This window comes from Hemicordylus capensis, chromosome 1, assembly GCF_027244095.1.
Source record: "Hemicordylus capensis ecotype Gifberg chromosome 1, rHemCap1.1.pri, whole genome shotgun sequence".
NCBI classification, from domain to species: Eukaryota; Metazoa; Chordata; class Lepidosauria; order Squamata; family Cordylidae; genus Hemicordylus; species Hemicordylus capensis.
In genome coordinates, this window is record NC_069657.1 from 62414346 (window position 1) to 62440977 (window position 26632).

Here is a 26632-nt window from a genome sequence, read left to right on the forward strand (position 1 = left end):
TTGGAATGGTAGGTTTATTGTAGCTGTGAGAGACAGAATAACAACAAACAAACCCTCAAAAGCCCAGTGCCCAAAAGTCAGCGATGGATTTGCATTGTAGTGAGGGAAATAAGTATTCGATCCCCTATCAACCAGCAAGATTTCAGGCTCCCAGGTGTCTTTTCACTATATGCAGGTAATGAGCTGAGATGAGGAACACCCTCTGTAAGGGAGTGCTCCTAATCCCAGCTTGTTACAGTACCTGTATAAAAGACACCTGTCCATAGAAGCAAGCAATCACTCAGCTTCCATTGTTACTCTTCAAAATCTGAGCTTTTATATGGTGTCCCTCAGGTCTCCATACTGTCTCCAATGTTGTTTAATATCTACATGAAACCGTTGGGAGAGATCATCTGGAGATTTGGTGCTGGGTGTTATCAATATGCTGATGACACCCAAATCTATTTCTCCATGTCAACATCATCAGGAGAAGGCATAACCTCCCTAAATGCCTGCCTCGAGGCAGTAATGGGCTAGATGAGGGATAACCAACTGAGGCTGAATCCAGATAAGATGGAGGTACTTATTGTGTGGGGTCAGAACTCAGGAGACGATTTGGATCAGGTACACAGTATGGGGTTGCTTCTGGATCTGAACCTCTCTCTGGTGTCCCAGGTTGAGGTGGTAGCCAGAGTTGCTTTTTATCAGCTTCGGCTGATTTGCCAGCTGTGTCTGTTTTTTGAGATGAATGGCCTCAAAATGGTAGTACATATGTTGGTAACCTCTAGGCTGGATTACTGCGATGTGCTCTATGTGGGGTTGCCTTTGTACATAGTATGGAAACTACCATTGGTCCAAATTGTACCAGGCAGGTTGGTCTCTGGGTCATCTAGGAGAGACTATATCACTGCTGTGTTGAAAGAACTACACTGGCTGCCTTCATTTCCGGGCAAAATAAAAGGTGTGGTTATTACTTATAAAGCCTTAAACAGCTTAGGCACTGGGTATTTAAGAGAATGGATTCTTCACCATGAGCCCCACAGCCTGTTAAGATCATATGGAGAGGTTTGTCTGTGGTTGCTGCCAACTGATTTGGCGGCTACTCGGAAACTGGCCTTCTCCATTGCTGCCCCTGGACTTTGGAATGCACTCCCTGTTGCAATAAAATCCTCCCCATCTCTCACAACTTTTAAAAAGGTACTGAAGATACATTTATTCACCCAGGCCTTTGATTAGATTAATGTTTTTACATTTTTAGTGGTAGTTTTTAATGTTAAATTTATCTTATTGTTTAATTTATTTAGTTTTTATTTTAGTTGTTTTGTTTTATCTTGCTGTAAACTGTCCTGAGCCATTTTTCGAAGGGCGTAATATCAATCAATCAATCAATCAATCAATCAAGTAAGTAAATAAATAAATAAATAAAATAGATAAATAAGTAAGAATCTACTGGACCAGTTCTATTCACATGCTTGCAAACACTGCAGAGGAGTGGAGATAGGCCACATATTATTCCTTTAATGGGAAGGAAGGATTCAATCCGGACCAAGACAGTTTAGCTGACACTCTTTCTGAATTGCCTTAACAGCTTGCATGCATGGATGTCAGGGAGCTTTAGATAATGAGGCAGATCCAGTAATATCTGCCAGATAATGTGACCAAAAAGAGAGAGAAAAGGTTCGTGCATTGTAATGAAAGGAAATGACATTGCAGTAATTTTTCCAGCTACCTAGCCGGTTTCCCCAAGCCCAAGGAACAGTGTGTGAGCAGCTGGTTTTGTGATTCCACTTTCCCCCTTAGTTTTGCTTTTTGAAAAGCCTAGATTAAACTCATTACAGCAGAGAAACAAACATAGGAAGGCATTGATTGTAGCCCAACTTCAGATATTCACTGTGTTCTGCCTTGATCCCAGCTCAGACAGCACCCCTGGAGTTAGACAGCAAATGATGTCTCTGGCAATAGATAACCAGTAATTACTTTTCCTGAAACCACATTAATGTTCTAAATAATGCAGCAGTTTCTGTGTTAAAGTTTCATGAGGCTGATTGTAATTATTCTTCTGTATGTGACAGTCTGGGCTGCTTTAGTGTATTATCACTTAAAACGAGGCCTACACCAGTTCTAAAAATAGCTTCAGCTGTGCCTAGTCCCTTTTTCTTTTCACTTTTAATTTGGCACAAAAAGGATAGAAATATGGACATTGAATACATTGTAACACTAAATACATAGCCTAGTAAATGCTATTAAAAGTCTGCAAGTCTGCAAACCAGCACAGCTTATTTAATTCAGTTCATCCTCTGCCAACAAAAATATGTGCACCATTTTTTAAAAATAACACAATGTTGTCTAATAATAATAATAATATAATAAATAATATAGCAGCAGCAGTAGTAAAAACAACAGAAATGTTGGAGATACAATAACCAATATGGAGATATTTACTCGATGTGTCTATGTTTAGAACAGGTGCAGAAAATTAATTATAAACAAGTTGTTCTGGTAAGAACTAATCTGCCTACTTTCCTTTCACTATAATCTTAATTGATAATTACCATCCTCACAAGTTAGCCCACTTCAGTCTTAAACGTTCATATTTCCACCATCTTGAATTGGGGTGGATGACATTGTCACAAACTACACCATTGAGGTGTCCCTATGTGTCACTCACTATAACTGTACAAAATTTGGTTCAAATTGGTTAGGCAGTCCACAAGTTAGCTCACTTGTGCCTCAACCATTCACACATTCACCATCTCGAATTGGGGTGGATGACATCATTACATACAATGCCCTTGAGCCATCGCTATGTGTCCCTACAGCTGTAGCAAATTTGGTTCAAATCAGTTCAGCAATTCATAAGTTAGCCCATTTGCACCTCAAATGTTCATGCGTCTGCTATCTTGAATTGGCGTGGATGACGTCATCATAAATCATGCTGTTGAAGTGTCCCTATGAGTCACTCACTAAAGGTAAAGTGTGCTGTTGAGTCGGTTTCAACTCCTGGTGGCCACAGAGCTCTGTGGTTGTCTTTGTTGGAATACAGGAGGGATTTACCATTGCCTCCTCCCGCACAGTGTGAGATTATGCCTTTCAGCATCTTCCTATATCACTGTTGCCTGATATAGGTGTTTCCCGTAGTCTGGGAAACTCACTACAACTGTACTAAATTTGGTTCAAATCGGTTAAACAGTCCACAAGTTAGCCTACTTGAATCTCAAACGTTCACACACCCACCATCTTGAATCGGGGTGGATGACATAATCACAAACTCCACCACTGAGGTGTCCTGATGTGTCCCTACAGCTGTAGCAAATCTGTTCAAATCAGGCAGGCAGTTCACAAATTAGCCCACTTGCACCTCAAACATTTGCACATCTGCAACTTTGAATTGGGGTGGATGGCATCATCACAAACTATGCCATTGAGATGTCCATATGAATCATTCAGTAAAACTGTATCAGATTTGGTTCAAATTGGTTAGACAGTTCAAAAGTTAGCCCACTTGTGCCTCAAAAGTTCACACATTTACCATCTTGAATTGGGGTGGATGACATCATTACCAACTATGCCACTGAGGCATCCCTATCTGTCCCTACAGCTGTAGCAAATATGGTTCAAAATGGTTAAGGTGTTCACTTGCGCCTCAAACGGTCCTGCATCTGCCAGCTTGAATTGGGGTGGATGACATAATCACAAACTATGCCACTGAGGTGTCCCTATGTGTCCCTAAAACTGTACAATTTTGGTTCATATTGGTCCAGACATGGCAAAGGTGACACACAGACACACAGTATGTTGAGTGATCTCATAAGCTTACTTTCCTTAAGTAAGGTAGGCTAAAAATATTGAATAACTGTGTCATTCCATGTGATTCTTGCACTTACTACTCTTGGTGTTACTGTTAAGCAGTATTCAGACTACGTTAGTCATGACTATGGCCAAATTCAGATGTAACACGAAACTGGAGTTAAACGGGGCAGAGCTTAGAACTCCATTATGTCCAAATTTGTGAAACCACGGTTTCGAGCCAAAAACAAAACCACAGTTTGCCTTGCCAAACTCCAATTTGAACCCTTGGTTTGCACAAAGGTTTGCTGCCAAGACCTCTGGTTTGGTGGCTGAAATGTTACATCTGATCCTGGATGCCACCATAACCAGGGTTTTGTGCAGATTTTCAAACCGCAGTCATAGAGACGGCGGTGCAGACCCTCCTGGGAATGCAGCTGCTCCACGGCTGCAGTGCTTCTCACTGGCCCCCTCTCCAAACAGCAGCCCCACCCCTCCTGTCACCTATGCAGCTAGGGAGTTGCCTGGCAACAAGGACACCACCACGTCCAGTCCCAAGCTTGTCAGCATGTGAAGCAACACAGTCACACAGTGGCATCCCCCCTTCCCACTCTGTCCCTTGCTCCCCGCCCCCACCACCTAGCAAGCAGGAGGGAAAGGGGACGGGATGACAGGATGGGCACTAAGTGCTTTGCTCCCCGAAAATGAAGCGACAATTATGTATATTCACAAGCACAAACACTCCAGGTGGCAACATAAGCAGGGCAACATAAGCAATGCCAGGAGGGGAACAGATAGCCGGTGGGGGGAGTGTTCCCGGGGTCAGAGTTAAAAGGCAGCCCCAACCAGGGATTGTCAAGCAGCCAAATTCTATATTTTTCACAGAAAGGTTGGGGAAGTGGGGCCAAGGGCCCCACTTCCAGGCCCTCAATTATATCTATCTGTCTGTCTGTCTGTCTGTCTGTCTGTCTATCTATCTTCATGTTCCTTCCCTTCCCTTTCCTGAGTAACAGGGAGAGCCTCCCCACCCCGAAATCATGCATGTGTGGGACTATTTAGGTGCAGGGCTCTATGGAGGGTGGCAAGAAGTGCTGTCATGGCATTTAAAGGGATGTAAATGCCCTTTCATGCTGAGGGCAGGTGGACAGCTCTGAAACTGCACAATCACACCTGGCACACCCCCTACAAGAGTGTGGCCATTCACAGTTGCTCCACTGACATGCTGACACTTTGCCCACAGTCTGCCTATGGAGCTTGCTGGGATCAGCCTCAGTGGTCAAGCAGAAGGGAGGGACTCCTCTCTCTTGGAACTGGAGATTGGCGGATCATGACTGGAATTATGTCTGCGGTGTGATTTACAGTTCAAAACTGAAACCACAGGTTCGCCAACCTCCAGTTTTGTGTTACATCTGAATTCGTCTATTGTCTCATTGGCGTAATGATATGCTGCCTTCCATCACCTAACACTCTGTGCCAGGGCTACTATGGAGTCCCAAGGCAGCGTCGCTGCTTCCCAGAACAGGTGGTTGTGCTAGCAACATTTTCATTGTGTTCCTCATGATTATGGTCATGCAGCCCTCAGGTACATATTCCAGACAGAGAAAGGGGCTTTTGTGGGGAGGGGAGAGAAGTAAATATCATGTTCCCATCCCTCTCTGCTCATGATGGGCTACAAGCCAAGCATCATGCATAACTCATTTACTGGCTCCTTGCAAGGACAGAGCTCTTGCTCCACTCTCATAAGTCTATGCTATGTATCAGCATGTGAGTTGTTATTTTTCCTCCTTCATTCTCTCTGCGAGTGTAGAGCAAGTCAAAATAAACCAATTTTGCACACCCCTCCAATGTTCGCGCCTGCCTCCAATGACTGATGGTCGAATGGCTGATGGCAACTTGCTCCTTTCTCCAACATTCTAGGACAGAATGAGGCTGCTGAGCCAGCACCAAGTTTCAGTGGGCCCTGAGCAAGGAACTTGCCACAGACCCTTTTCCCCACTACAGTGAGCCCTTGTAGGGGCAGCTCACTGCCTTTCACTGCTTGAGGTGAGGTGCAAAGTAGGGGTGTGCATGGACTGCGGTCCAGGCCATGGCCTGAATTTGGACCGGTCCGTGGTCCAGCAAACAGGTCTGGTTCGGTTCGGCTGAATTGCAAACCAGTCTGGGAGTTTAAGGCAGTGCTGTGATGGTGGCGAGTGGCACCTTTAAAAGTAAAGCTGTGGATCTTTACCTGTGTGACCGCCACCTTCCTGCTGTGGTGGTGCTCCCCAGAGTAGCCTGCACACCACCATGGCACGGCTCCATCATTCACCTGTCATCCGGAGGCCTCTTCAGTCAATAACACATCTTAGGCTGGCCTTAGGTAAGGGAGAAAACAGTCTTATTTATTTAAGAGATATATACCACGGCTTTCAATCATATGACCTTATGTGCTCCTATACCAAAATAAGACACCTGAAAATGTTTTATCCCTGATGAACACTTTTGGTTAAAAAAATATATATACTGGGCAATTTGCAAACATAGATTACTATTTTCAAGCACCAGCTTTGAGGCCTCTCTCTTTCTTCGCTCCATCTGGCCATTGGCAAGCCATTGTTTCCCCAGCCTCAGAACCACAAATTTAATATAGCAATAACTGTTCTTCAGACTTAGTTTACACGATGGTGGTTAGGAGTACTTATATTATATATTCACATATATTAACATGTGAATATGTATTAACAAGGATTACTTGTTAATATATGCTCTGAGCACTTAGGAAAAGTGCTGTATAAATATAGCTATATGTATATTTTAATTTACATTTTGATTTAAGGAAACATGGATAGCTCCTTCTAGCACGATTTTATTAAGTCCTTCTATCCTCCCCCATTTAAATTTTTCATAAATGATGTTTAAACATGGCCTGCACCAGCCTCAATGGGCCTTCAGTAAAGTGCCCTTCATGGGTACCCTTGTACATTAGAACTCCTCTAAGGGTCACAGCCTACCTTTACACTGAGGGTGTAGGGTATTGTTGGCTTTTTTCCTCACTGCCATAGGCAGCAACCAAGTTTTTCATCCATGCCTCCTCTTCTCCTTCTGTGAACTCTTTCACACACATGCCTCCACAGCAAAGGAGAAGCACCAGACTCTATTGCCGCCGCCTCCATCTCCATCACTGTCTCTAACAAAACAAAACTGAACTCTGTTGCCACAGCTTCCTTATCACCTTCTCTTATTTCTCATGCTCCATTGTCACCTCCTCCAGTTTCCCCCCATCTTCAAGTGGGAGCTTTCTCTGAGTGCAGCTACTGATTTGTGGATAGGACATCTGGGCCGAGGCAAAGATGGAGCATCTCGCTTGGCTGAGAGTTCTGATCCATGCATCCGATCCATCACCGTCCATGAAGGTGGGCTGTGGACAGGCACTTCTGAGAACAAGACTGGGCCCTCTGGGGGTCCAGGGCCCTTGGAACTGCCCAGGAGTACAAACCTTTGACCCTGATCCTGTGTACAGAGATAGACTTCTTAAACGATAATATTTGGGAGAGGGACATATTTTGTTAGGGGGGAAAGGCACTGAGCCTCTTCTCACGAGTAGCAAGAAGGGCTAAAGGGTGGGCTGTGGGGAAGGCTGGTTAGACGTACCTTCCCCACAGACAAACAGTTCTTTCTCCTTGGGCAGGCATATCATCCGCTCAGACGAGCACCGGCTCCTGCTGGTAGCTCCGAGGGTCAGGGTGCCAAGACACACCACCCCACCCTCTGGAGCTCCAATAATACATGGTGCGAGCACTCTGATAATGCACCACACGGCTGACACACAACCAGGGAAACGAGGTTAAGGGAGAGTTCGCTCCCTTAACCTCATTTTTAAGGGTGGCTAGTTAGGCGGGTTTGCCGCCATGGTGCCATTGAGAACAGGCCGATCCCAGCACTTCACACACGTGTGCAAAATCAGGCTGGGCTCCCTTAGCCTGGTTTTGCACATGCATATGAATAGCCTAATTGTTTTGCAGCTACTTCCATCACAAATAAAAAGTTATCTTATGTAGATTTAACGAAGTGTTTATTCAGAAACAATGCCATTCTCTCCTTCTCCTTTCTCTCCCTTTTCCTTTCTGGCTTTACCGCCCCCTCCCCACACACACTCTTTACAGGATCCCCACTGGGACAAACTTCTAAACAACATAACAAAAAAGATTACTGGATAGCATACAACAGGCACCTCCCTATATAATGTTCCATAAATAAACTTGGGAGTATTCCTGGGAGTATACTCCAGCTTGGGCGTATTCCTGGACCCAGGCCTCACCCTGGTATCTCAGGTGGAGGCCATGGACAGGAGTGCTTTCTATCAGCTTTGGCTGATTCAACATTCTTCAAAGAGGATGACCTCAAAACAGTGGTGCATCAGCTGGTAACCTCCCGGCTCGACTACTGCAACGCGCTCTATGTGGGGCTGCCTTTGTACATAGTCCAGAAACTTCAGTTAGTTCAGAATGTGGCAGGCAGGTTGGTCTCTGGGGCAACCCGGAGAGACCATATTATGGCTGTTTTGAAACAGCTACACTGGCTGCCGATATGTTTCTGGGCAAAATATAAAGTGCTGGTCATTACCTTTAAAGCTCTGAATGGCTTAGGTCTGAGTTATCTAAGAGAGCGCCTTCTTTTACAAGATCCCCACCGCACGTTAAGATCATCCAAAGAGGTCCGTCTCCAGTTGCCACCGGTTCGTCTGGTGGCAACGCAGAGGCGGGCCTTCTCTGTAGCTGCTCCTGGACTATGGAATGCACTCCCAGAGGAAATTCGTAATTTGAGATCATTGCTGTCCTTCAGGAGAGCCCTTAAAACCTACCTATTTGGCTTGGCCTTCCAGGGTTTTAAATGATTAACTGTTTTAAATTGTTGCCCTGATTTTCAGGGCTTTTAGCTGTTTTATTGGTTTTATTGTATTTTAATAGTTTGATTTTAATTGTTAATTTGTTTTAATTGTTTTTATCATGCTGTGAACCACCCTGAGCCATTTTGGAAGGGTGGTATATAAATCTAATAAATAATTAATAAATAGTAATAAATAAATAAAGCTAGTAACCACGTTATTTCAATGGAAATGCATTTCACTGATGAAAATAGAGCCATGCCTGTGAACAATTCAGGGACATAGCCAAGCAACCTGTAGGGGTGATGTGCAAGCATGCCACAAATGGAAAGCAGGTAATAAATTGCATGCAGAGCCAATTATTCCAGATTACCAAAGCAGATGAGCAAAGCTCATATCCTTCAACATTTCACAAGTGGAAATAGGCACATCACTAGCTTTATTGTAATGATAACCATATAAATCTATTCTTATGCCAGTTTCTACTCCCACCCCCCCGCCCCAGATCACACTCAGACTGTCTAACTTCCTGTCCTGGGAAACCCATGTGGGTTCTTTCCCTGTCTTTCTTCGGGGATTTGGAAGCTCCCTTTGTTTCAGCAGGGTTTGGCTAGCTGGATATTTAATCTGGTTATTTATTCTATTTTTATCTGATTCCTTATATTTTATATTTTGTGGTTTTTGCTTTGATTATCTATTGTCTTCTGTTTTTGTCATTTCATGGGAGGTTGTTTTTGTTTGGTTGTTTATTGTCATTTAAATACATTAAATAAAATTGTATTTTATTATTGTTGTTGCTGTTATTGCTATTATTATTAATTGTTGTTATTAATTGTTATTATTCACTGTAGTGGTTGTAAGCTCTGTTGGGCACCCTTGCATTCATCCAGAAAGGCAGGGAGGCTATTCACATGACTGTGCAAAACTGGGCTAATGGAGCCCAGCCTGGTTTTGCACGCTCATGTGAACCATCACGATTGCACCCAATCCCAGTGGCTGCACAGCGGCAAACCTGCCTAACCAGCCACCTAGTTAAAGGAGGCTAAGGGCTCGAGCACTCCCTTAACCTTATTTTTTTTTAAATCATGTCTCAGCCGTGGCTGCTTGCAGCCACAGCTGGCACACTTGTGGGGAAGGGAGAATCCCGGTAATGCACCGTTCACTCGCACTGTGCATTATTGGGACTCCTGGGGGTGGGGCAATGTGCGGCAGTGCATCCTGGCACCCCAACCCCCAGAGCTGCTGGGAGAGCCACAAGCAAGTCACCGCTCATCTGGGCAGGTGATCCACCTGGCCAGGAACAGACAGATCTTCTGCAGGGAGGCAAGCAAAACCCGGTCTCTCCACAGACAGCCCACAATCTCTTCTCACTGATTGTGAGAAGAGCTCTAGAATGTAAATGTTTTTATTAGGAGCCCCTGGTGGCGCAGTGGTAAAACTGCCGCCCTGTAAGTTCGATCCTGACCAGGGGCTCAAGGTTGACTCAGCCTTCCATCCTTCCGCGGTCGGTAAAATGAGTACCCAGAATGTTGGGGGAAATATGCTAAATCATTGTAAACCGCTTAGAGAGCTCCGGCTATAAAGCGGTATATAAATGTAAGTGCTATTGCTATTGCTAAAAACATAATAGCATAATTGTTTGATTTTCATTTAATAATTTTGAAAGTTATTTTGACGTAGCTTTATAACTATACAGCCTCAAAAATGCCACCTTCTCCCTTGTAAATTTAATTTTCTGAATGCAGTGGAATTGGCACAAAAGTTCAAGTAGTCTTTATTTGGGGGTTTGAGATTTTCAACTTTTCTTTTATTCTCCTTTGCCTTGGATATGACTCATTCTCTTTAAATCATTGGCATAGAAAATCTATTTCTAGCACACCTGACGCTTTATTAGGGAAGTGTTAGATGGTAAAGCAAAGCTTCTAAAAAATAAATTGAAAAGTACATTTTAGTGATTTTTGTCCAGGTGAAGACTGGATGTTTTGCTATGACTGTGACATGTTTTCCCTAAATTGATTGTATTTTCAGAAGAGATTTCATTTATTGCAATTGTGGTGGAGCAAATGCTAAGTAAGTGTGTGTGTGCAAGTGTGTGTGTGTGTGTGTGTGGGAGGGAGGGAGGGAGGGGGATGTTATACATACACTGGCAATTGTAAGTATCTTATCTAATCCTATTTTAAGCCTGCTTTTGGATCAGAACCATAAAGCTAGGCTATTGCAGAACTGAAAATACATCAGAAGTACAGGAAGGATGAGCAAACCTGAAAACAAAGAAAAAGCACTAGAGCAGAATGTCGGAGATAAAGCATAAGATGGTACAGAAAACTCCCCCAACCAGCTTAGTTAAGGCTTCGATCTATCTATCTATCTAGCACCTATGTGCATCTCTAAGCAGAAGAAATTCTTACACATTCTTCGGTTCTTAAAGAAAACTGAAAGTATTAACCTTGTATAAAATGAAAACAGCAGTAAAAGGGAGGAATCCTTGTGTACTTGATTGGCAGCTATAGATGCCTGAGGAAGATTACGGACCACCTAAACAGCAGCAAAAATCAATAGAAATCAAATAGATTCTTTCACACATACCAGTAAAAATAACTAGTTGAAGCCCAAGGCTATGAGCATAGGAGAACTGATTATTAACAATGGAGGATTTGCGATGCCTAATTTTTAAATAATGAGGCCTACTGGAGCTCAGTTCTGCCTAAAGGTCATACTCTACCCTATAAACTTTTAATCTTCTGCCTAAAAATGTATAGTTTTGCTGGGATTGGTGCTCATGCTCAGTACCAGTCTCCTCTAAATTCCTCACAACTTGGAACTATAAGGTATTAGAAACGAGTTCTGAAGGTAAATTGTGGTGAGTTCCAGCTCACATTAATGGTAGCAGTAGAAGAAGGGCTACGTCTGCCATCACTCACAGTGTTGAAATGCAGCTTGGCTTTGAAATATTATGATGGGTTCATATTTATACTTTCCCATTGACTTTATTCAGCTTTTCTGTTAATTTTGGCTTCCACCCTTTCGTGAGCTTTGGATTTCCACAAAAAAACTACCAGAGGAAGGTGAGAAACCTATTGTAGAGATGCAAAGAGAAATGGAATTGTATCCTCACTTGGGGAAAACTGAAATTATACAGACTTTTGCAAGCTGTGACCTAGGTCTAATATTATGCAGAATTGATATCCACACAGGTTGTTCAGGTATCTCCTCAATTTTGAGCATCACTGAGTGAGAAAACAACAACACTTTCACAGACATTGTGACAGGTTTGTTGCAATAACGACTGCAATAATATTTATGAAAATGTTCTGCTGCCACTCACCAATGAGTCTGTGCATCATGTGTTACTTTAAAATTAGTCAGAGCCCCTGGTTGCCATGATGTGATAACAATATGGAGTACATTCCAGGGTTACTGCAACATTTTCTGGATTGTCCCCCTGAATCTTCTTTTGAGAGGCTCTAGTGAGGTACTATTTAGCTCTGATGGCTAAACAGTTGCAAAACCTGTGCTCACTGACCCACATACTAATCCCCGATCTGAGACAGAGGCATACTCACTGCTTCTGAGCCACTCTGCAGGCCACCAATGCTACTTTCAAAGGGAGCAGCAGTGGAAGTGTGATGACATACTCCTCAGAAGCCATGGAGCAGCCCCACTGTCAGAAGTATCACTGGAAGGCTTCAGAGTTGCTCAGAAGCAGCGAGCGCACATCTCTGGGGAGGAAAGCTGGCCTTGTGGTAGCAAGCATGAATTGCCCCTTTGCTAAGGAGAGTTTTCCTTGGTTTGTATATGGATGGGTGACCAAATGTGAGTGCTTTAAGATATTCCCATTGGAGGATGGGGCTGTAGCTCACTGTTAATCTACTTGCTGGCAGAAGGTCCCAGGATCAATCCATGGCATCTCAAAGTACAGCTGTGGGAAAGTCCTGCCTGAAACCATGTAAACCTGCTGCCAGTCTGTGTAGACCAGGGCTGCTCAGCTTAGGCCCCCCCAGCTGCTTTTGAACTACAATTCCCATAATTCCCAGCCACTGTGGCCAATAGCTAGGGGTTATGGGACTTGTAGGCCAACATCTGCAGGAGGGCCGAAGTTGAGCAGCCCTGGTGTAGACAGTACTGAGCTAGATGGACCAATGACCTGTCAAGACTTCATATGTCCCAAAAGGTCTTACATATGTCCCAAAAGGTCTTACAGTCTACACACACACACCACACTGTGCTGGGCTGTATAGTGAAAGTTGCTCTGCCCCGTAAGTCCATTCTGTAATGGATTCGTGGAATTGACCCATTTACTTCATGTATTAATGTTGACAGTTTCTTGCAAAGGTATGTTCTCTTTGCCAGGGCTGCTCAACTTCGGCCCTCCTGCAGATGTTGGCCTACAACTCCCATCATCCCTGGCTTTTGGCCACTGTGGCTGGGGATTCTGGGAGTTGTAGTCCAAAAACAGCTTGGGGGCCTAAGTTGAGCAGGCCTGTCTTAGACCCATTTGTCAATCCGTTCACTCTGGGGGGGGAGGGGGGACTGTTCAGACAAACATGGGCATGAAAAACTAATTCAACAAATTTGCTTTTTAGAGCTGTATGGACTGTGGGGGTTCCAGTGGGGGTGTTATAATCCACTTTAGTACCTGCATTTTGAGGATAATTTATCTTGTAGAAGTTTCTTAGGCTTTATTGAACTTCTACACATGCTGCCACCAGGAAAAATAACCTATAAAGCCTCCATAATACTTCAGATTCATTTCAGTCTCTCACTGTGTTGATAAATGTAGCTTTGCTTAGCATGAGTAGGGGAGTGACGGAATTCACACAGAACAGAGGTTCAAAACAAACCAACAAAGTTGTTTTCTGCAGATGTTTCTGAGGTACTGTTTAGCTCTTCAAGGCTGTAGGGTATTGTACTTGTTAGTGTTACAAGGTTACACTTTACTTTGTTGCAAAGGTACTCATTAAGCTTTAAATGAAAGTCCAAACCAGGCACTTTCTCAGAAACCCAGTCCTTATTTCAGGCTGTCTTATTCTTTGAGTCAAATAACATCTCCTGTTTGAGACTGTTCCTAACCAGACCCAAATCCCCAACTAACTCTCAACTGACTTTTCTGTCCACACCAACTCCCAGCAGCGGAAGTTAAATGAGTTCTTTGCATCTGTCTTCATGGCAAAGGATACTGAGCATATACCTATTCCTGAACCAGGCTTATCAGGGATGGCTAAAGAATTGAGTCAGATAGAAGTGACAAGAGATGATGCTCTAAATTGTCTGGAAAAACTGAAAACTAGCAAATCACCAGGGCCAGATGGCATCTACCCAAGCGTCCTCAAAGAACTCAAATGTGAAATTGCCAACCTCCTTGCTAAAATATACAACTTATCCCTGCAATCAGGCTCTGTACAGGAGGACTAGAAAGTAGCAAATGTAACACCCATTTTCAAAAAGGGATCCAGGGGCGATCCAGGAATCCAGGCCGGTTAGCTTAACGTTCATTCCAGGCAAATTGATGGAAAGCATCCTCAAGGATAAAACTGTAAAGCACATAGAAGAACAAGCCCTGCTGGGAGAGAACCAGCATGGCTTCTGCAAAGGGAAATCATGCATCACAAACCTTTTGGAGTTCTTTGAGAGTGTCAACAAGTGTGTGGATCAAGGTGATCCAAGGTACACCCGGACTTCCAAAAAGCTTTTGACAAAGTTCCTCAGCAAAGACTCCTGAGGAAATTTAGAAGTCATGGGATAAGGGGACAAGTACATGTGTGGATTGCTAACTGGTTGAAGGACAGAAAACCGAGGGTAGGTATAAATGGAGAGTTTTCACAATTGAGAGAAGTAAGAAGTGGGGTCCCCCAGGGATCTATACTGGGACTGGTGCTTTTTAATTTATTCATAAATGATCTAGAAGTAGGGGTAAGCAGTAAAGTGTCCAGATTTGCAGATGATACCAAACTCTTTCGGGTAGTGAAATCCAAAATGGATTGTGAGGAGCTCCAAAAGGATCTCCCCAAACTGGGGGAGTGGGCAAAAATGGCAAATGCGGCTCAATGTTGGCAAGTGTAAAGTGATGCCCATTGGGATGGAAAACCCCAACTTCCAACTATATGCTGATGAGATCTGAGCTGTTGGTTTGGGGATGTGCAAACATATATGAATTTTAACCGGTTTGGTTCAAACTCAAACCAAACATGACATTGAACTGGCAATACCGGGCTGAGTTCGAACCAAACAGAGCCTGGTTCTATTCAAACTGGTTTGAACTAGTTAGATCCTCCAAAACTGGGTTGTGTGGTAAGCACCCATGGGTGCCAACTACTACCCCAACCCCAAAGCAATCAGACGCTCCTATAATAAGTAATGATTTTTTAACTTTTAAAAAATTATTTTTCTCAGAGTATAATGGGGACCCAAACCAGCCCATTATTTCCTATGTGGAGTACCTAGGGGCACAAAAATGGAGTTGGTGGTAGGTACCCAGGGGTGCCTGCCACCCACTGAATGCCAAAGCAATCGGACACTCTTGTAATTATTACTGGTTTTCTGAAAATATTTTCAATTTTTGCATTATTCCCATAGGGAATAATGGGAATTTGAGGGTGCCCCATTCCCCACCTTTAGGGGGTGCCAGGGCACCCCAAAGTGGGTCTGTGACCATGGCAGGTATGGCCTCAACTCCCCCTGCCAGGCAGCCCCAGGTTTTTAGGATTTTTTTTAAAAAATAATAATAATAATTTTTTAAAATAATATTTTCCTTTAATTGCAATGCATAGCAGTCTCTCCCCATTCATATGTAGAACCACCCAGCCCGGTTTTGTGCCCCTAGGTACTCTACATAGGGAATAATGGGCTGTTTCGAGTCCCCATTATACTCTATTTAGAACCTTTTAGAGCCAGTTTGAATTTGAACCTGTTTGAGACAGTTTGAAGGTTCTAAAGGCCATTTTAGGTCCTATCCTCCATTTTGTGTCACTTGTTTTGCCTGATTGGACAGATGAGTCTGGGTCTCTGGTAGGCTCTGGAGTGGTGCCAGTCCTTGAGAACTGCCACCCTTATTGGCCAGGAGGGAGGGCAAAGGTGGGGGCTCCCAAAGGAGGGAGTATCAAATCCTCTTTAAAGCCAAGCCTCTGGCCTAGAAAAATCACTGTGGTTGTAGTCTTCCTTGGCTTCCTTCTAGCCGGTTGGTGGTGAGAATCTGCTTGGCAGACCTGGCTGTATATTTGCAAAATGCATGCCCAAAGAGAAGAACAGAGTGGGGAAAGGTTTGCATGTGTGACTTTAAGTTATCCTCCTTCACTGTTTTTGCCTTGCCCCACTTTCTTTGCAGTTTGTGTGATGCCCAGTTGGTTTTACTGCCTTGTGCTGCTGTCTTGATAGGTCTCTTGTTGGTTTGTGTGGCTATTGTATAGTCTATGCTGCTTGATTTGGTACCCTTGGCTTTGCAGTTGTGCATGGACAGCAGCAGTAAGTCAGTTTCTGTGGTGATTTTTTTGTTCTTAGCTGGATGTCTTTTTAGTTGTGTCACTGTGTGTTGGTAGTATGGCCTGTCAGGGGCACAAACCTGGGGTAGGTGGTAGGCATCCATGGGTGCCCACCAGCCACTGAACCCCCAAGCAATGGGCACTCCTGTGATTTTATGTGATTTCTCCCATAGGGAACAATGGGGGTTTGAGGTGGCCCATCTGGCCCATTTCTTCACTTTGAGGAGGTGCCTAGGCACCTCAAAGTGGGTCTGATGGCACAGCAGGTTGTGCCAGAACTGACCCCGGGCAGCCCTTAAGATGAGCTTTTCATAATATTATATACAAACCAGAGAATCCACTCTGAGACTGTGAAGAGAGGCCAGAACAACAAAAACAACAAAAACCCTGTAAAAAACTTGGGGCTGCCTGGGGGGAGTTCTGGCACAACCTGCTGTTCCCCAGACCCAATTTGGGGTGCCAAGGCACCCTCCAAAGGGGGGGATGGGGCATCCTCAAATCCCCATTATTCCCTATAGGAGAAATGCAAAAACTGAAGAAGAAAAAAACCATTCAAAAATTCATTAATAACCACAGGAGTGTCTGATTGTTTTGGGGTTTGGTAGGAGGTAGGCACCCCTGGGTGCCTACTGCCCACCCTGGTTTTGTGCCCTTAGGTGCTCCATATAGGGGATAATGGGCCAGTTCAAGTTCCCATTATACCTTGTATAGAACCTTTTAGAACTGGTTCAAATTTGAATCTAACCGGGGGGGGCGGGCGTGTTGAACAAAACCAAACCTACCCACTCTGGCTTGTATTCGCACAAAACAAGCCACACCATTTTTGTGCACATCCCTACTGTCAGTGACTGACGAGGAGAGGGATCTTGGGGTTGTGGTGGACAGCTCATTGAAAGTGTTGACTCAATGTGAGGCAGCTGTGAAAAAGGCCAATTACATGCTAAGGATAATGAGGAAGGAGGTTGAAAATAAAACTGCTAATATTATTATGCCCTTATACAAAACTATGGTGAGGCCACACTTGGAGTACTGAGTACAATTCTGGTCACAACATTCAAAGAAAAGGGACACTGTAGAACTGGAAAGGGTACAGAAAAGGGCAACCAAGATGATCAGGGGCCTAGAGCACCTTTCTTATTAGGCAAGGCTACAACACCTGGGACTTTTTAGTTTAGAAAAAAGACAACTGCGGGGAGATATGATAGAGGTCTATAAAATCATGCATGGAGAGAAATTCTTCTCCCTCTCACATGACACTAGAACCAGGGGTCATCCCATGAAATTGATTGCCACGAAATTTAAGATCAGCAAACAGAAGTCCTTTTGAATGCTGAACTAGATGAGCCTTGGGCCTGAACCAGCAGGGCTGTTCTTATGTTCTTATTAGTTTGATTGACCGCTCAACAAGGTTCAAAACACATTTGCATAAAAGTACAGAGCAGTACTGCCCCTCCAATGCTAGTTATCACAAGCTGTGTTTTAACTGGACTGTATTATCATCTTTCTTTCTTTTTTCAACTTATTTGGCATACATTTTCAAGCTGCTGTTCCTTAGTCATTTCTGAATGGAGTTGCACCAACTCTGAACAATTTGTGGCACTCTTCATCTAGCCACCCCATGCCAAATTTCAAATGGGTTGAACAAACGGCTTACATGGTATGGCCAAAAGAATGTTCAGCATTTAACAGGACAGGACATTGTTTTTACTCTAACTATATTGGTGCTTCCACACCTGTTTAATAAGTGCTATAGCAATATAGCACAAATACAATATATCAACCATGCACAAAAAATGTTAAATTTTAAAAAAAACATTTTTCAACTTCTTTGGGGTAGAAAGATCTTCACCAAATTTGGAGAGATGGTGGCACTTTTCACCTCATGCCAAATTTCAAGCATATAGGCAAATGGTTTATTCAGTCTTATCACAAACAGCTGCCTCCTCCATAATTGGCTGGGCAGGTAGCTGTCATTCTATCAGATTTATCAAGTCCCACCTCTGCTGTGTGTTCCTATTTGTGCCCTGACTGAATCGCCTATTAAAATAAAGACTTCAAAGACTAATATCTCTAGAAATAATAAACTTTTTTTTCATACAAAAAAGCACATATCTGCCTAAAGAGCCAATTTCTGAACAAAGTTAAAGGGACATAGAAAAAAGGAAGATACAAAGGTTACACACCTATTAAATCTGCATACTCAGTCAATTTCAGACTACTGTATCTCTGATTTCTCAGTGCACCTGCACCAGTTTAGATGGTGTTGCTTGTCATCTAGTTATTCTGTCCCAAATTTCAGACAGATTTGATAGACGGTTTGGATTTTAGAAATAACAGAGTGTTCAGCCTTATAATGATAGCTCTTGGTTTTTACTCTGCACCTTAACTATACAGGCACTCCTGCACTTGTCTAATGGAGATACTTATGAAAGTACAGCTTTAACATATCAAGAACTACATATTTTCTGAAGAATGAAACTTAAATAGGATTTTAAAGAATCTTCTGGCACTGAACAAATACACACTTCTTATAAGTATGACTCCATCTCCTATCCCCTTTCTTTGTCACATTTTGAATATGTAGCAAACAGCATTCCTGAAAATAGGAGCATTAGTTTGTTCGCTCCTTGACATTTCTGCAAACACAAGTAGCCATTTTGTGGCCATTGTGAGATAATCATCTCTCCAAATGGTGCTGATTAATGGAATGCAAGCTTTTTATACAGCCATCAGGGTGCTAATAACCACAGGGAGTCACTGGCAGCATTTTAATATTCCTTGCTGAATCCTATAGAGAGATAGCTAGAAAACACACACACGTATGTCAGATTAAATATATGTTTAGATGGCAGTTTAAGCTGATAGTTTGACATAGCATATATATGTGGCTCACTGAATGAGGTCTGACAAATGCAGAATTCCAATGTTGGGAGGCCTAGTGGAATATATTTTGTCACTGAGCTGGTCCAATAAGAGAGTGGCTGAAAGAGATCTAGTTTTTCCAGGAAATTTCTATGCTGCATTGTACACACATCTACTTATGCCTGGAACTTTGAAACCATTGTGGCTCATTGCTTAATCTAAACACTGGACTGTTTCAATTTTTAAAAGCCAGTACTTGGGTTTGTAATATATTTACATATTCAAGACACTTTATTTTTAATATAAATTAAAAATTTACATTAGGTAATTTAATGTAATTACCTTGCACAAGGTTGAATGTGTCCTCTTTAATAGTTACATTATTTTAAATAATTACCCATTTAAATTACACTATCTAACCAAGATGTGAATAATAAGGATTCTTCTGTGTTTCTTTTATATGATCATTAAAAATAATTTTATGCCATTTACTCAGTCTCAGTTTCTGCTGCAATAGTAATACATATAAATAATCATGCTGAAATGTCCTTTTTCTTCTTTAAATGGTGACAGACCTTTTACTATAGTGATATAATCAAACCCAGCTCTGAACAAGGTCATAACAATGAGACAACTAAGAGAGGGCTGTGATAGCCTGGAAAAAAAAGAGATTATGTCTCACACTGTGCTCATTAATTCTAGTCAAGAACCTGATAATTCCACTTAATACTCTGAAACAGGGTGTTCTTCTCAATAGAATTGCGAACCTGGGTGTTGAAATTAATAGCAAAGGTGTTGCCATGGATTTTCACTGTACTTTGGCTAACTGGTTTTCATTTAATTCAAGCATCTTGTCAATTGTCCCCATTTGAAATTTGCTACAGTATCTCATCATGGTTTGATTCCATGCTGCCTTACATTCACATGTGTCCATGGTATCCATTGCTTGCTACAATCAGTGGGAAGCACCTCATTTAAATAACATGTTGTATTCTCATACATAAGCACCCCAATTCTGTGACCCACAGAGAGAGGCAGGCTTTTGTTCATACAGTAGGTCCCCTTCTGGATTGGGAACCACACACAAATATTGATTTCTGTGGAACCTATGCTTCCTGGGGCTTGTTCTCTCCATCCAGCCCCTCAAGCAATATATGCAGATTAGCTTCTGCATTCAGGTGTATGTGCAGTGCTGAGCAAATAAAAATATTTTATCCCATTCTTCTTTCAAGCAGGGGCGTAGCTATAATTGAGCGAAAGGGTTCAAAGAACACGGGCCCCCAGCTCCTGAGGCCCTCCAGCTCCATCCCTCCCTAATTTCTTCATTATCTCCCTCACTCTGGGGGCCACCAGAGAGAGGGATGAACACGGGCCCCCTCTCCCCTAGCTACGCCCCTGCAAAGTATACCTGGAGGCTATTCACATGGTCCACCAAAATCGGGCTAGGGGAGCTTAGCCTGATTTTGGTGGACCGTGAGAACCACCGGGCTCGCAGGCGAGCCCAGTGTCCTCCATGCGGTTAACCCACCAAACTACCGCTCCCTTACACCGGGTTTGAGGAGCGAGCACTCTGCAAACCCATTTTTTTTATCGTTAGTTGCTGTGGTGCGGCTCTGCAGCACGGCAACTCATGAGGAGAGCCCGACCAGGAGGCTTAAAAGCAGCCTTCTGGCTCGGGGGTCTCTCCAGCATGCCCTGCGCGCTCACACAGGGTATGCTGGAGATTCTGGGGGCCACGTGGCCCCAGATGTAACAGAGCCAGCAATCATGTGGGTGGCCGGTTCGGCCACCCAGAGCAGACTGACTGCTTGTCTGCGGGGAGAGCGGGCTTCACTGCTCTCCCCACAAACCCCATCCAGGCTCTTCTTACTAATCGTGAGAAGAACCTCATGGTCTTCCCCATTACAACCACCCTGTAAAGTAGGTGAAGTTAAGAGAGAGTAACTGGCCCAAAGTCTCCCAGTGAACCACTCTGTGAATTATGCTACAGACCTTCACAGTAAGTTCTAAGAATTACTTATACCAAGTTCCCCTGGTACATCAACATGCTTTCTTCAGTGTTCGCAAAGAGGGCGATTTACACAACTGTGGGAGCTTCTTTCAATTTGTATATACATTTATTTTCTTGCAAGGTCTGAACGTGTGCATGGCATAATCATGGCAGATGTGTGTGAGAGCTGCAGATTGCCAACTTGCATACTATGAGCTGTGTGCGAAAATCAACACAACTTACCATGTGTAGGCCAGCAATGTATATTCAGTGTGGCAAATTCATATAATCAGTTTGCCAAGCATTCAGCACTTGCAGAAAAAGCACAAAACATGATTGTGTGAATTGGACTCAAATCTGTTTAAGTGTACAGTTGATCTTTCAGAAATACAACACTCCTGCAATTGTACTGCATTCTGGTTTATCCAGAGTGGGCTAGGACCAAGAGGACCCATTGAAAGCAGCACTGAGATATGAAGAAGATGCTAGTCTATACAACTGAATTAGTGAGTGGGCTTATGCTCTTATAAGTGTACATAAGAGCAGGCACAATCCATTTATTCAAACTGTAAAACTGGAGGCAAGTTAAAGCAATGGTTCAGTTTCCCTACATAGTACAATCTCATTCATTTAGATGGTGTGGGAAAAAGAAATGGGTGGCCTGAGTATATCAATGACACTTCAGAGCTATCTAAGTGATACTTTCATGAACATGGCCAACTCAGTGAATCAGATGGATTAATAACAAAAGGAAATCATATTGTTATGCCGCGAACAATAAGGTTTACCAACATTATTCACCAAGGCCATCAGGGCTTAACCAAATGCCATGAGCATGCCAAGCAGACAGTATAGTGGTCCGGTATCAGAAATGACATAAAGACTAAGATCTCATCTTGTGATTATTGCAGAAGGAACAGATCAACTCAACGAAAAGAACCTTTAATTACCACACTCTTGCCTACTAGACCTTGGAAGAGACTTGCATGTGTGACCTGTGCGAATTTCAAAGCCAACACTACTTGGTGGTCATAGACTATGTTTCCAGAGATACATTCCTTGTCCAGTACCGCATGTCATAGCGTCATTACACAACTGAAGAATCCCTTTGCTCATTTTGGCATCCCAGAATAACTCATAACAGGCAATGCACCTCAGTTTACAGCTGTGGAATTCAATCTCTTTTACATGTCATTTCACTTTAGCCATGTTACTTCAAGTCCTCACGACCCTTGGGCAAATGGGAAAGCAAAGAGGGCAGTACAGACTGCTAAGAAAATTTTGCACCAGGATGAGCCACATCTTGCTCTCCTGAGCTACAGATCCACACCATTGATAGCTACTGGATATAGCCCAGCAGAACTGTTAATGGGCAGACATATCAGAACATGGGTTCCAACCTTAGAGAAAAATCTGGCTCCAAAGTGACCCGATCTGCACAAAGTTTTATCTTCAGATTGCAAAGCCAAGGACAGCTATGGCTGTTTCTACAATAGGCGACATTCAGTACAATCACTACCAAACTTAGAGCCTGGAAACAGATTCTATATAAAACATGATGGAGAAAGGTCACAGCAGAGTCCTGCTACAGTGGTAGGGAGGAGAGAAACACCCAGATCATATTCGGTCAAGATGGATAGAGGAACATTCAACAGAAATCGCAGACATATCCTTGTCACGCCTGAGAATGTACAACCTTCAGATGAGGAAACAGCACCTGCAACCCCTAGTTCCTCTCTAGAGACTGTGTTGGGGCCAGCCACCAAAAATGACAATGATACCAGTACTCAGCTAACTACTTGTTCTGGTTGAATAATCTAGAAACCCTTGAGGTTTTGAGATGAGTGAACAGACCTAAAAATTGCCAATTGTTTAGATGTGCTGTTTTAATAAAAACTAGCTGACCTGGCGTAGAGCATCTGCACCCCTAATTCTCCCTGTCTCTCCCACCCATCCCTTCAGCCATTCCCCCCCCCCCCGACTTCAGCCCCAGTTTGTTCTCTCCGCCCGGCTGGCCTGGCCACCACTTCTTCTCGCCGGCCACTCACCTTCCTCTCCCCTTCCCCTCACTTATGAAATCTTGCGAGAGCTGCCACGCATGGGATTAGCAACAGGTATGCCTTAGAGAAATAGAGATCATTGTGGGTTTAAGAAAGGGAGGAAGATGTGTGGAAATGTTGTTGTAATATGTCCAGCCAGTAGGTGGCACTAGCTTTTGCTAGTGGTGATCTTAATTGGGAGCAGAGTCCCTTCCTTCTGGTAAAAGAGTCTTCGCCTATAATGGCTGCCTTCCCCTGAGCTCTCATGACAGATGCATTTCAAGAGATCACTTTTATTACATCAGGTAAAGTCTGAAATTGTGGCATTTAAAAATTAAAACTATTGCTTGTCTGGTCATTGATATTAACATGGTTGTGACACTTTAAGATTAATGAACACTATATGCTTTCCATTGGCACCAGAAGATTAAAAGAATGGTATGGTATTATAAATGTTTCTATTTTGTTGGTTTGTAAGTATGAGGATCGGTTTAATGTGAGTGATGGGGAATTTGGAAAAGAATGAAAAAATATTCGTCAAGGAACTATAATCATTTATTCCTCTACTTCAAAAAGCTTTTTCAATGTGTTCTCAATTTCTTCTTTTACACAAAGCATAAGCTATAGTCCAATTTCAAATGGCTCATCATATTAATACCTCCTGAACTACCTTTTAGATCTGTTTGTTTCTACTTTGCTTTTATACTGATTCTGTGTATAGGTCTTGGTGGTGTTTTAAATTATATAAGCCCCTCTGAGAGTCTTTGGACTGAAGAGTGAGCTATTAAAACTTTGTAATGAATAGGTAAGACATATCAAAATACAAAGCAAAATGTAGTTATTGAGCTAATCATGAACATACTGGTACAAAGAGAGAAGAGGCTCTACTAAAAAAAAATATTCCAGACATGCAAATCGGGTGGAAAGGTTGGGAAAGTGATTGGTGAAAAATACTGGTGATGTCACAAAGCACCCAGTTCTGACTGCAAAGCCTGATGCATTGGCATGTCTCTTGCACTAGATCCCATGGCTGAAGGTGAAAAAAGAAAGTTGCTCTGAAGGACCAATCAGTGCAAAATGTGAATACCACATCAGAAAGGTAGTATATGAGGTTAACTATAGTATTCCTGGCATGAGCAAGTGGAAAACAGACCGTAAAGCACCAGGCAACAAAGCAAAGCAGTCAGGACAAGTACGCAAGTCAGATCCATCTGTGCCATTTCCTGGTAATTCAATTAGTACTGTACTAGAGATGCCCATGCCCCCCACCATCCTTTTTAGAGCCCTGTTCATTTTAGGGCTCCATTTATTTTCATCTTGGGCCCATACAGTGATATATTTTCATAACCCTATTCATTTTCAGGGGTCAGAGGGGAAAAGACAAATTCTTTCTAGTATGTTTTAATTAAAATCAGCATACATCTTATAGTCAAAATACCATATACTAATTATAGCATACAGTTTGTTGTAGGGGAGAATTTGAATCAACCCCTTGCAGGGAAACCCATTTTGATAAGAACAAGTGCTCAACGAGGAGATCTGGAGACAATTGTTTAAGGGCTAAAACTAGTAAAGGTTTATTTAAAGATAGAAAGCCTGCACCCCGTACTAGCTACCTTATGGGGAAGGAAGAAGAACAAAGTGGGAGTGTCCTAAGAATATCAGTCTCCCAATCAGAAGACACTTAGAACAGAGATACCATATTTACCCGAATACAAGACTATGCTGAATTCAAGACAAGCCCTTTAAAAATGGAGGTTAAATGCAGATTATACCCTTATTTTCTCAAAAGGAAGAAGACTCTGCATTTAAGATGACCCTCTACTCTTGGATTCATACAGTACAAGCAGGGGCGTAACTAGGTTGGAGTGGGCCCTGAGACAAGATTCTTAAATGGGCCCCCCCGCCGAGAAATGTTTTATTATTATTAATAATAATAATAATAATAATAATAATAATAATAATAATTCGATTTCTATATCACCCTTCCAAAATGGCTCAGGGCGGTTTACAAAGAGAAAAGGGTGCCTCTTTGCCCAGTAAGCAGGGGGCTTTTATTCTCACATTTCTGTCCTCATTCAAAACATACAAAAAACAGATGTACAACATTGAGCAAATGAGAAGAGAAGAATTATATGGGAGTAAAACCTTTTTTTAAAGGAGTCAGGAAGCGCATCTTTGGAGGCTCAAATGGATACCTTTCAGGCACAACTATTTCCAAGTCAAAAATTCCTTTTTCATATGGTGTATTTGCAAAACCAAGGATTTGAGCTTGAAGTTCATCTAAGCGACTTCCAGTCTGCCAGCAAGTAATACTCGGTGGTGGCTCTGTGGACAGCAGATGCAGCTCCCTTTTCAATCGTGAAGCTCTCTGCATTGTGCTCCGTTTTTGAAGTAGAGCTCTAAGAGCGGAGCCGAATGTGCTCAGGGGCGTAGCAAGGTTGGAGTGGGCCCTGAGAAGAGATTTTAAAATCCCCCCCCCCAAATCCAGGGCCTCCACACACCCCAGGCTTCCAAAGATCTAAGTCTGATATTTCAAAATAAGTATGCTGCCAAGAAATACATTTCACTGAATACACACACACACACTTCACAATATATAGTGATATACATTGAATACTATATATTTGTGCTACTTCTAATGCCTAGAACACACTAGAAACACTAATTATTAAAATGGGCCCCTTGCTGCAGATTAGCAAAGGAGACTTTCAACCATGCAGGGTGAGCCTATGTCTGTTTTCTCAGAATTCTGAACAAATTCAGTAAAGTTTGATTCCAGGAGGTTTTTCACAAGAGGCTTTTAAAGCCCTTTAACACACATCTCCTCTGGAATGGAGGTGCTGCATTCCCATGTTGGCCATATTGACCCTAAGGGGAAAAAATATGAAAGCACAACACGTGTCACAGTTCTCACTCATGTCTCAGTTCTCACTCAGACCTGGGTTGCAAAACAACTTGAACATAAGTGTATTAATCAATTAATTAATTAATTAATTAATACATAAATAAATTTGTTCCAGAAGTTTTTGTAATTTCCTGCCATGAAACAAGCCACTTATAGGGCTTTTTAGAGGGTTTTTTAAGCCAGCAAATTTCCCAATCAGTTTTAAATTAAATATTCAGAGACTTTTCAGTCTCCCCCCCCCCCATCAAAGCCCTATGGCAAGCAGATCCCTACCTGTAGGGGGTGGGGGTAACCACATAAAGGAATTCATATTCTACCTGGCAAAGGCTGAGCTGTCTGGCCTGGGAAGAGGGTCTGCAGCAGAAAACTGTAGTGGCCACTCTGACTGCCAGCCTTCTTCCTGGGGCTTGCCAGCCTACTCGAATTCAGGCTTCACTGAGGCCTACACGGAGGCCTCCCTGGAAGCCCCGCCCACCCACCAATCAGCTGAGAGGCGGGGAGAAAAGCAGCTTGCCTGCTGCTTTGATTGCCGACCAGGACGACAAGCAGGAGAGAGGGCAAACAGCGCAAGTGGCTGAAGGGTCTTGGGGCTGGGCAGGGGGCAATGGGGAGTCATGTGAGGTGTCTCTGGGGGGCCCCTCAAGGCAGTGGGGCCCCGAGACGACTGCCTCCCCCTGCCTAATGGTAGTTACGCCCCTGAGTACAAGAAATGAGAGAGAACAAGGGGCA

The 26632-nt window shown here is 43.1% G+C and overlaps 1 long non-coding RNA gene across 2 annotated transcripts; it reads right to left on the bottom strand.

The window, feature by feature from the left end:
- Window positions 1–26319, bottom strand: LOC128340573 (uncharacterized). Of its 2 annotated transcripts, none has more exons than XR_008313807.1 (3): window positions 26221–26319; window positions 5993–6119; window positions 1–1931 (listed from the first exon to the last, which is right to left on the bottom strand). It is a non-coding gene; the product is annotated as an uncharacterized LOC128340573 (long non-coding RNA). The 2 variants fall into 2 exon arrangements; XR_008313806.1 differs by lacking the exon at window positions 26221–26319 and adding an exon at window positions 6756–6930.
- Between the last annotated feature and the right edge of the window lie 313 nt (window positions 26320–26632).